Raw genomic sequence first — 12,770 nt, forward strand, 5'->3', positions numbered from 1 at the left:
AACCAACAACTGTCCATTTATAATGGAATACTCTCCAGTCATTGGAAAATAACACAGTGTATATCTGTGTGCTAAAACAGATAAATTGATGCATAAAATAAACAAACAGAAACCAAAGACAAGGTGCTGCAGATAAGTGTGCTGGGGCCTCACTGCGTGCCTACAAAGCATTTACTTGCAACCTTAATTTATCAGTGTGGGTTATATTAAGGTAATTATATGGTCTGGTCTTTAATCTGTTTAAATATAACACTATATGGATAGTTTCTTTTTTAAAACTCCTAGTATAAAAGTTACCTGATCATGTACATATTGATCTTTTCATACAATCATGGTTTCATTTTGCTATTTGCATCTCTTTTTACAGATAAGATTGAATTATAGCTTTCTCCTTTCTTGCTCTCCTATCTGGTTTTGGGGCCAGGGTTTTGCTAGTTATAAATTGAGTGGCCATTTAGTGTATTTTTCTATGCTGGTGAACAGTTTGCTTGAGTTGGGAACTCTCTGTTCCTTGCAAATTTGCTAGCTCTCACCCAGCAAACCCACCTGGGGCTGGTGATTTTGTTTTTTGTTTTTGTTTTGAGACAGGATCTGGCTCTGTTGCCCAGGCATCTGCCACCAAGCCTGGCCAATTTTTGTATTTTTTGCAGAGATGGGGTCTCACCATGTTGCCCAGGCTAATCTGGAACTCCTGAGCTCAAGCAATCTGCCTGCTTCAGCCTCCAAAAGTGCTGGGATTACAGGCATGAGCCACAGAGCCTGGCCTGGGGCTGGTGATTTTTAGCCCAGTAGTTATCAATGGGTGGTGGGGAAGGATTTATTCCCCCAACAGGGGATATTTGGGAATGCTAGGGGATATTTGGATTGTCATGATTTAGGGAGGCGCCAGTTGCCTCTAGTGAGCAGAGCCCAGGGATGCCGCTACATACCCTGTAGTGCACGGGACAGCCCAGATGGCCCTGAGGTGGTGGCAGGCTCGGCCTTACAGGCCTGAGGGTGCAAGATGTTCAAAGAACACTTTAGAAGGAACACATTTCATGAAAGATAAAGCTGGTCGAAAGTGCAAGCCTATTGACGTGTTCGATTTTCCTGATAATTCTGATGTCTCAAGCACTGGCGGGCCGGGTGAAAATGAGAATGATGAAGAACCTTATGAGACCTTTGTTCAGACAATTCTGGAAATGAAGCAAGTGAAATCGAATCTGTAACAATTAGTGCAAAAAAGCCAGGAAGAAAGCTCAAGCCCATTAGTGATGACTGAAAGCCCATTAGTGATGAAGAAAGTGATACAAGAAGGAAAGTTAAATCAGCAGAGAAAATAAGTACACAATGACATGAGGTTATTCCAACTACAGCATCTTCAGAACTTTCAGAGAAACCAGCTGAGTCGGTCACTTCTAAAAAGACAGGCCCCTTAGTGCCCAGCCCTCTGTTGAAAAAAGAGAACTTGGCAATAGCAAGTCAGTCAAAAACTCAGAAAAAATGGAAGATGTCTTGTGACAAAAGGAAGAAATCAAGAAGTAAAGCCATAGGCTTAGATACTTCCAATGATGTGCACACTTGGTGTCTAGAAGGAATGAAAACAAGTGACATCATGGAGTTGAATATTGTTTTGCCTGAATTTGAGAAAACCCACCTAGAGCATAAGTGAAGAAACTCAGCCACGGAGAGATGAAACAGTTTGCCCAACGTCACACATTTTCATCCAGGCACTGATAGTCTTCCACTGATTTTATTAGACTTTGGAAAGTGGACAAGATTTGATAAAAGGAAGGAGCATTGGGAAAGCTTTCTGTCCATGGTTTCTGTGTTAGACTGTAGTGCCTGGCTCCTCCTGCACGAGCCTCTGAATGTTAGCCAGGCATACATTTGATCCAGTAGTTCCCAAGACTTCAATGGCTTGATGAATTTCAGCATTTATAAGGCATATTCTTCTGTGGATATCACCGCTAATTATTCATTGTGCATTGTATTTCAGAGATTTTTATTTCCTACGTTTTAAACTGAAACTCAGAATGTTTTACACATTCATAGTTTCAGAGCCAAAGCAAGTCATCTAGTTGGCCAACCCTGGTTCTTCACACTTGCTCAGCGTACTTATAGCCTCAGTCTCACACAAGATAGGCTGGTACATTTTATTATATGTCACTTATTTTTGTTATAGGTTAGAGCCTCAGCTGAAACAACTACAAACAGAATATGATGAACTTAAAGACAGAAAGTCTTCCCTTAGGAATGCATCATATTTCTTATCTAATTTAAAACAGCTTTATCAGGATTATTCAGATGTTCAAGCGAAAGAAGCAAACATAAAGGAAACGGTAACTCCAATTTTACTTTTTACTGTGCTTCAGAAGATCATTGCGGGAGGGCATTTGCATGCTAGAGTATCAGAAGCTTTGGGGCAAGACAAATGCAGATACAGAATTACAGAGTCCACCTAAAATAGTATCACTATAAACCAGTGAAACTTCATTATATCAGTACTTTTCTTAGCTACTTAATGAAGGCTGGAGGAATAATGTCCAGAATCGCTGATTTGTGTAAGGTATTTTCACTCAGACAGCTGAATTTCATCAAGGGAAGTTCATATTCTGTGTATAAATCTCAATTAAAAAATCACACTCTGCTTTATTATAATTTTTATTCATATAAGACCACTCAGCCATGTTTGAAAGACCAACCTCTTCTGTTTTGTCTAGCCCATGCTCACAGCATCTTTTGCATATAAAAAACAAGCTATTTTCACATATAAATGGTAGGTGTAATTTTAGAAGTTAAGAAACAGGCCAGGCGTGGTGGCTCTCACCTGTAATCATAGCACTTCGGGAGGCTGAGGCAAGTGGATCCCTTGAGCCCAGGAGTTCAAGACCAGCCTTGGGTGACATGGTGAAAGCCCACCTCTACTGAAAATACAAAAACTAGCCAGGTGTGGTAGTGCAGGCCTGTAGTCCCAGCTACTCAGGAGGCTGAGGTGGGAAGATCGCTTGAGCCCGGGAGATCCACGCTGCACTGAGCTGTGATCGCACCACTGCACTCCAGCCTGGGTGACAGAGCAAGACCTTGTCTCAAAAAAAAGGTAAGAAACATTAAAAAGGAATATAATGTGAAAACAAATTTATTGTTTTAATACATTTTGTAGTTGCTTCTGGATTTTTACTGCAGATTTTGCTACTGTTACACCATCTGCCTCAGATTAATAGAAATGTTTCAGTTCTAGGGAAAAAAATGTGTATTTGTATACCCTTTATAATTTTATACAAAATATGTGTAATAATTATATGTAACGTATACATATTTTATGATCAGATTTGTATTCCTCACTTCTAAATTCAATGTTAAGGTTTTGACGCTGATCTAAGTGACTTTTCCTGAGCCTAAGGTTTGTTTATATATTAGAAATCATGAAATGGAATGCTTCTAAAGGTATTTTGTAAATTACCTAACTAGTCCAAAGCTTGTGATTTGGAGTTTGGTTACTAAGTTTGGGGAAGTTACCTGTAACATTGATTTAGCTTGAGCATAATACTTTGGTTAAAAGCGAGGTTTAGCGTCTCTGCATTGTCTGGAACACACCTCTACACCTCTGGATGAGCATCCTGTTCTTGGAGTGACCTCAGTGCTTTTTTGCTCTTCTCTTGTAGTAACTGTCCCTCCTGCTTTATTGAGTGTAGATATTTGGGCATATGTCTTACCTCTAAACCAAACATGTAGTGACAAATGTGAGTTCTTACCCTTTATCCCTCCCTAGAGCAGGTGCCCAAGGGAGCTTGAACACATTAGCTTGTTGAATATTTGTATAAAATTCCATTATCATTTGTGTGGTAGTCATGGCGTGACAGCTTTTCTGCTGTCATCTTGAAAACATGATATTAAACAGCAAACTATCAAAATATGATAAAATTCTGTAAGGGGAATTTAATCATACACCCTTAGATACAATTTGCAGCTGGAAGTTTGACTTTGTTAATTATTTCAAAATCATGATTTGGCTATTGTGTTCTATTTTATATTGGGTTTGTATTCTAATTTTAACTTTAATTATTAAGAACATTTGGATTGGCAACCTTTGAGACAGTTAGTTGATCGTCCTAACAAATAATTTCTCAAGATGGTAAAAAAAAAAAAAAGAAAAGAAAAGGAAAGAAATTCTTGGTAGGCAAAAACTGTGACTGTGACATTTTACTAAGCATTTTTTTGTTTTGTTTTGTTTTTTGTTTTTTTGAGATGGAGTCTCACTCTGTCACCCAGGCTGGAGTGCAGTGGCATGATCTCAGCTCACTGCAACCTCCGCCTCCCGGGTTCACACCATTCTCCTGCCTCAGCCTCCCAAGTAGCTGGGACTATAGGGGCCCGCCACCAGGCCAGGCTAATTTTTTTGTGTTTTTTTAGTAGAGACAGGGTTTTCCTGTGTTAGCCAGGATGGTCTCGATCTCCTGACCTCACGATCTGCCCGCCTCCGCCTCCCAAAGTGCTGGGATTACAGGCGTGCGCCACCGCATCCGACCAGCAATTTTTTTAATCTATTGCCTCTTAGAAGAGTCTTTCCTGTTATTACAATCTACCATATGATCTCAATTTGTAAGAGGTATTCACGCTATGGAAAGCAAACAGCTATCCGTTTCTATTACATGTCAAGTGATATGACAGATTTCAGCCTTTCCTCTTCTCTCAGCCATTAGTGTAAAAGACTAGTTGTAAAATTTTTTCTCTATAGCCCATTCAGATTTTGATGACGACCAAAGGTCTTAGCCAAGCATTGAGCCATAATGTTACTGTTAGGAAACTGGATCAATTCAAGGTCATTTGACTGAACACACATCGCAGGATCAAGGCTTCCCAACACCCTGACTTTGACTAAATAGCACGACTCTCATTTAAAGTTACATACCTTTGGGCTGGGCACGGTGGCTCACGCCTGTACTCCCAACACTTTGTGAGGCCGAGGTGGGCGGATCACGAAGTCAGGAGATCGAGACCATCCTGGCTAATACGGTGAAACCCCGTCTCTACTAAAAATACAAAAAATTAGCCGGGCGTGGTGGTGGGCACCTGTAGTCCCAGCAACTCGGGAGGCTGAGGCAGGAGAACGGCCTGAACCTGAGAGGCGGGGCTTGCAGTGAGCCTAGATCACGCCACTGCACTCCAGCCTAGGCAACTGAGCGGGACTCCATCTCAAAAAAAAAAAATTACGTATCTTTAAGAAACATAAGTCTACCCAAATTTGCTTCACTAATCGAAAAAAAAAAACCACAATAGTTTCATCTGTATCTAAAATAACTTTGAACATCTGCTTTCAAGTGAAAAACTGACTGATCCAGCTGTTTCTAAAGGTACAGATGTTTACATTATGTGGGCAAAACAACTGAATGATGGACTGAATGTTTTTAGCTTTTTCTGAATTGTTGCCACAGTCTCAGAGTATTCGTGTGAAACAATCTCCTCCAGATTCTGTTCTCTCCCTCGTAGTATCACTTCTACTCCCTTCCTTTCACCAACAGCTATTGATTGAGTGCCTATGTGTCAGACCCTGTGTTGAATGAAAAATAAAACAGACACCCTCTTCCTGGAACATATGCTTTTTAGGGAATAACTGGGCATTTTTTTAAAAGTTTACTGATGTAGTTACAAATTGTGGTAAGTGTTCTAAGGAGTAAAACTGAAACACAACTCATTTATTCAACAAACATTTTTGAGGGCCTATGATACGTCACGCATTTTGCTAGGCCCATAGTATGCACGGATGGATGAAACAGACATGATCCCTACCTTTAGAGAGCTTATGGCTTAAGTTGGGAAAGCAAACGATAAACCGGAAAATCAATATATATGTAATTTCAAACTGAGAAAGTGCTGTCGCTGTGGTGAACACGTTGCTCTGATAGAAATGGAGGGAGGACAAGAAAAGTCTGTCTTCATAGCAAGACTTTTTTTTTTTTTTTTTGAGATGGAGTCTCTCTCTTCGCCCAGGCTGGAGTGCAGTGGTGCGATCTCGGCTCACTGCAAGCTCCGCCTCCCGGGTTCACGCCATTCTCCTGCCTCAGCCTCCCGAGTAGCTGGGACTACAGGTGCCCGCCACCACGGCCGGCTAATTTTTTGTATTTTTAGTAGAGACGGGGTTTCACCCGTGTTAGCCAGGATGGTCTTGATCTCCTGACCTCCTGATCCGCCCGCCTCAGCCTCCCAAAGTGCTGGGATTACAGGCTTGAGCCACCGTGCTGGGCCCTTCATTGTAAGATTTAAGATTTAAAAGATGAGTAGGAGAAAGCTTTCCAGACTGAAGCAAAGAGCTGCCTACTCAAACAAAGAAAAGGAGGTTGGAACAGATTTACTTAGTATAACGAGGAGGATTGCAGACAGGATCAGCTTTTGAGAAATAGAACTTAACCTTGGAAAAAATTAAGTATAAGTTGCCTGTGAAACATTTAAGTCAAGGTGTTACTGGCAAGTTGTTTATACCAGTCTGGAGTCAAAAGAAAGGGCTGGGCTGGGCCAGGCACAGTGGCTCACGCCTGTAATCCCAGCACTTTGCGGAAGCTGAGGTTGGCGGATCACGAGGTCAGGAGATCGAGATCGAGACCATCCTGGCTAACACGGTGAAACTCCGTCTGCACTAAAGATACAAAAAATTATCTGGGCGTGGTGGCGGGCGCCTGTAGTCCCAGCTAATCGGGAGGCTGAGGCAGGAGAATGGCCTGAACCCAGGAGGTGGAGCTTGCAGTGAGCCGAGATTGAGCCACTGCACTCCAGCCTGGTCGAAGAGCGAGACTCAGTCTCAAAAAAAAAAAAAAAAAAAAAAAAAGCTGGGCTGGAGAAATAAATTTAAGAGTCTTTAGCTTATATATGGTTTTTAAAGCTATGAAAGTGGTGAGATCACCTAGGAGGAAAGTACATGTAGGGAAATAAAGAGGATCCAAGACTTAATACTAGGAACCTTTAGACGTCTATTCAGAAAGGAGAAACTGGACTAAAAAAGAGTGGTCAGAAAGCTAGAAGGAAAATTAGGGAAATGTAGTATTATAGAAACCAAGAAAAATGGCTTTAAATATATATGCTTTCCAGTAGTTAAGTAACTGTCCTGATAGTAATTTTTTACAATTTTCTTAATAAATTATAAAAGACTCCATCACCATTAGTATTTTTTAGAACCACTTTCTTCAAAAAGTGGAAGCTGTATTAACTGATCTCTATTTTTAACCCACTTGCGGGATTAGCCAACTCATCCATTCTCTCTGTAAAGCACACTGATGCCCATGGACAAGGTCTGCTTGTGCCTAAGAGGCCTCTCCCTGGTACTACCGTCGACTTAAACTGCTACCAGTTAAAGTATCATTTGTATTTTCAGAGATTGATGCCACTTGTGCTTATTTAAATTAGTTACATGAATGTGAAAAAAAGTTGTTTCTACAAAAACTAATTAGAATACTTTAGAGAGATCTCATAATGGTGAGTTAATACTATTGGTACATTGTAAAGGAGTCATCAGTGAAAGATTGGGAGAAAATTATAAAAGTCTAGAATGATTCTGCCCTTGGATTATTTTATAGCCATTCTTAGTTCTCAATCCACTTTAAAGAAACCCCACCTGGAAATGAGAGCTGATACATTTTTGGTATGATTTCTGAGCGATACAAGAACCCTAGAACTAGAAGAGCAATACAGAACCCTAATCAGAAGTCAGTCAACAAAGACAAGACTTTGGCCTAATAAAGATTGACAAATGAATATCTATTTATATGTTTTGACTTAAAATAAAATATATAGATATAGAAAATAAAAATATATCCATAAGTATATGACACTTTGACAGCAAATCTTCTACTGTGTCTAATACAAATAAACTGTAACTCAGTTTATGTTCTCTACCAAAATGTATTAATAAGTTATCATTGAATAAATGAAATCTTACAATATTAGTTAATTCGTTCTCTTTCACGGTTCTGATATTGAAATACCTCAAACAAAGAAAATGAGTCTTTGGATATTCTGAATTTTCTAAGCATATGCATAATGTGTTTCTATACCTAGCCTTTGTATTTCTTTGTTTTAATTATACAGAAAATGTTTTAAAATGTATTTGATGACACATCACATAAAATCATTATAATCTCACTTTTATTGTTAACATACTACAGCACAGTTAAGGTTACTAAAGTGTACTTCTCAAATAGAAAATATTATCAATTAAAGGTGTTCTTCCCCTTATTTTCTGAAATCATCTTTAAACTTAATTTCAAGCCTTTCCCAAGATGCTTAGAGGACATGAGAAACAGTGATTTTTAATACTGCTACCTTTTAAACGTCGGTGTTTATTGTTCTATAAATTTAGCTGCAAGCATTTTTTTATCAATAATGTTTTCAAATTAAAATCCCATATTTAATAGTCAAATTGTCAGTGAACTGTGTAGGATGGCAAGTGAGCCCACATTACCCACTATAAAATGGGTAGGTAACAAAATAGAGGAAAATTTTGCACATTAACACAAATATTGGATAACCAAATACAGTGTTGGTAGTACCTACCTATAAATAATTACATTCCATTCTATTATGTGTTGCTTAGGAGGCAGCTTCCTGCCAGAGATATGTACACTGCTTTGAGACATGATTATTCTATCCAGCCTCAGAAGTTAAGTCTCAGGTTATCAGACAGGAAAACAGGAAGACAAATTTTGACTCTATTGTGAGCAAGTATCTTGGACAATTAGACCCATTCAAAAATAAGAAGTTCCGAGTTTACCATCATTATTGACAGAGCCTGGATAAATCACAAAATACTTGTAGATATACTGGGTGAAAATGGAACTTCTGAAATCCTTTTGAAATGGCGGCTGCAGAGCATTGAGCGTTTTTTGCAATAAGCAGAGGTCAAGGGAGTACATTGGGGACTGAAATCCAGCCTTGTTGTGTTCACCCAACTGGATGCTCTGGTACAGGACTGTGTTTCCTAGAAGAAAGAGTATTTTCTGTTTTGTTTTGTTTTTTTTTAAGTAATTTGCACAGAAGGAACATTAGCCCTACAAGTTCCATGCCCTCAGAGTTGCATCAGTTCAAAGGTGGCACTATTTTCTAGCCCTTGCACAGAGCAGTGCCATTTTCAACACACAATGGAAAATTTTTTTTCTAGTTTTTGGAACATAAACATAGGCTAGCAGTGGCCCTGTGTTTATACATGCTGGTCTTTCCTCCCATTTCCTACCTTCTAACACTAAGCAAATGAAATAAATTAAATATTCAATTCAGAAAATAATTTTTCAGAACCTAGTATGACTGAGGAAGATTCAGTACCCTCAGAGAGCTAGCAGTCTGTTGGAAGAGAGGAGTAGAAGAGTTGTGCAAATTCTTGTAATGCAAAGTTTAAGATATTAAGTATTTTATGAATGGTACAAAGTGCTAACAGCTCAGAGAAATGAGAAAAAATATTTTAAAATCAGGAAAGCATTTATAGAGAATGAAACATTTAATATTTGACTCTGAGAAATTTTGAACAGCAGATGGAACCAAAGTGAGGTTGGGGTGAATGGGAGATAAAGGAAAACTGTCATAATTGAAAAACACAGAGAGAGATGAGATGCAAGATTGGAACACCTCATTATGTCATTATAAGCCACCACAATCTTGAGAAAATATCTCAGTGTGAATTATTAACTATGTATCCATTTGCACTGATACCCTAGAATCCCCAGGGTCTCCGGCATACTCATTTCAGCAAACCTGGTAACCTTAATATCTTTATTAACCTTAATCCACTCTTCTGTTGTCTTTTTGTTTTTGTTTTTCTAATCTATGGCAGACTTGGTGTCTTGCCCTAGCCAGTCTGTTCCATTAGAAACTGTAAAGTCAGACAGTTGCTCTCTCAGGGGTGGCCTGCCTCACAGAGTGGCCACTCACCCCAGTTCTGGTCAATGAGTTATAAAGTAAACTCTGTTTTGAAACTTGTGCTTGAGGAAACTTTTAATTAACGGATAAGAACAGATGGAGATGAGACCACCTCTTTTTCCTTGCTGCCTTTCTTCTCGCCTTCAATACGAATATGTTGCCTATAGCCTTGGGAGCTTTTTTGCACCCTCAAGACGAAATGTGCAGGGATGAGCCACTTATTCCCAAAGGATACTAGAGCAGAAAGATGAAAAACCTGAGACCTTCATGCTATTGTCTAGCAACCTCTAGGCTCCTTAAAAAGAAATACCTATTAGTTTGCCCAGCTACTTGGGTTATCTGTCATTTTCTTTTTCTTTTTTTTTTTCCTTGAGACAGAGTCTTGCTCTGTCACCCAGGCTGGAGTGCAGTGGCACGGTCTCTGCTCACTGCAAGCTCCACCTCCCGGGTTCATGCCATTCTCCTGCCTCAGCCTCCTGAGTAGCTGGGACTACAGGCGCCGCCACCATGCCCAGCTAATTTTCTTCTTTTTTTTTTTTGGATTTTTAGTAGAGACAGGGTTTCACCGTGTTAGCCAGGAGAGTCTCGATCTCCTGACCTCGTGATCCGCCCGCCTCGGCCTCCCAAAGTGCTGGGATTGCAGGCATGAGCCACCGCGCCCGGCCGGTTATCTGTCATTTTCGCTTGAACTCATTCCTAACTAATATGCCACATTTTTTCTAAATCCCTCCAGACAATATATTGCTTTTTAAAAAATATTGAAGATGCCTTATTTCTTGGAATGTAAATCCTCAACAAACCGTTGTTAAATGGTTGTTAAACACAGCCTGAGCTGCGTACCAGAAAAATGACACAAAGATGGATAAAACATAGTCATTGTCCACGATCATATTTTCCACAGAAGAGTGCTACGTGCTGTGATAGAAACAGGCACAAACCACAGAAGTACCATAGAGGAGGGGAAGATGAAGTCGGCCAAAGAAACTAGGAGCCTATGCACAGAGGAAGTATCATTTAAGCTGATTCTAGATTGATGAGCAGAAGCTCACAAGGCAGATGAAAAGAAAGAGTAACTGTAGGCAGAGATAAATGAAGGAGTGGAGTCTACACTGTACAAATGCAGAGATAAATGAAGGAATGTGGTCTGGAGTTGGAACATTTTATGTTTACTTTATATTAGATATGGCTGTATTTAAAAATGAATTCAGATTTTACTCCATGCAGTTAATTTTATAATTAATAGAAAGTGGTCCATTTAAATTCCATCTAGTTTGAAGTTATAAAAATTATAACAAGTAGCAATCAAAAGTTTAGATTGTCAACTTACATATTGAGATATGTGTCTATGTGTGTTAATGTATGACTTTCAAAGCAAATTAAAATATTAAAATTATAAGGGGATTACTTAAAGTGAAAGAAGAAACTTTTAAGTGTTTTTGAAGCACTCTTCTATAAATACTTAAAGTTTTGAGTTACAAGTATTTTATCCAGTGATTAAAATATATCTTTAAAGAACATTATCTCAAATCAAAGTGTACTTAAAAGTAGAAAACTATATTTTTTAATTAGAAAATCCTTTAGAGATTTTGTTAATTCCTCCTTTGTTTTATTCACATTTATGGGAGTTTATATTCCTTGTAAATGTGTTATCCCTCTCCTTTTTTGCTATCAGTTAAAGCAGACACACAATTTTAAAAAGAAAAGTATGCTCAAATTTTAATCCCAAAACTTGCTTTGCCCAGAGAACCCCAAGATCTAACCTGGTAGTTGGATAAGTTCTTGCTAAAGTACTTTTCATATCAGGATCCCTAAACATAGCAGCTTTTTTTTGTTTTGTTTTTGGTCCAGTAATTTGTTAAGATAATTCAGTGAAGGAGAAAATTGAAGGGAAGAGGTAGCAGAATTGGTGCCTGGCTTACTTGGAATGATTGACTGCATCAGTCAAACCAAATCAATATGTCGAAATAAAAATGGACTATTTTTAATTGCATGCAGATTTTTATCCTGAATTAATCAGAAATTATCATCACTGGTCAAATAAGAGATAATTCTCATATTTCTTAGCTTCTTGTTATATAGGTTATCTTTACTAAGTGCTGCCAGATGAAGAGATAAAAGAGTTGCAATGTAGAAATTAAATATTGTGTCCTAATGTTACAATAATGGACTATACCTGACTGCAACAGCAAGCAGCAATGAACAACAACAACAAATATAAAAGAATAGGATGGGCCCAGCACGGTGGCTCATGCCTGTAATCCCAGCACTTTGGGAGGCCGAGGTGGGTGGATCATGAAGTCAGGAGATCGAGACCATCCTGGCTAACACAGTGAAACCCTGGCTCTACTAAAAATACAAAAAATTAGCCAGGCATGGTGATGTGCACCTGTAGCCCCAGCTACTCAGGAGACTGAGACAGGAGAATCTCTTGAACCCAGGAGGCGGAAGTTGCAGTAGGCCAAGATCGCACCACTGCACTCCAGACTAGCCACGAAGCCAGACTCAGTCTCAAAAAAAAAAAATGGGATAAAATGAGACATATGACTTGAAATTCTAATGCATAATACACTCCTCACTATGCTTAACACCTCCTAATTTCTATTAACACCTTTTATTTGATAATAAATGGTTGCTATAAATCTAGGCTGTGCTGGATTGTGTCAACCTAAGATATGACAAGAAGGTCCCAGGCCAGTCACTATGGAAAGGTCTTATCAAGGGTGTTTAGGTAAAAAGGGCAGTGAGGCCCCACGATACCATGAGAAGACATAGGAAAACAGCATTATATGGGGACCTAAGAGAATGAGATGGAGGTCCAAATGGTAAGACAGGTTGTGAGGTCAGAAGGTATGGAAATCAAGAGAAGATGATCAGAGGTTCATGATGGATCA

At 39.1% G+C, this 12,770-nt stretch overlaps 1 pseudogene; it reads left to right on the plus strand.

Moving 5' to 3' along the window:
• The first annotated feature begins 953 nt into the window (after window positions 1-953).
• Window positions 954-4,810, plus strand: LOC129014582 (centromere protein U-like; annotated as a pseudogene).
• The last annotated feature ends 7,960 nt before the right edge of the window (window positions 4,811-12,770 follow it).

The sequence above is a fragment of the Pongo pygmaeus genome, chromosome 16, assembly GCF_028885625.2.
Source record: "Pongo pygmaeus isolate AG05252 chromosome 16, NHGRI_mPonPyg2-v2.0_pri, whole genome shotgun sequence".
Lineage (NCBI taxonomy): Eukaryota > Metazoa > Chordata > Mammalia > Primates > Hominidae > Pongo > Pongo pygmaeus.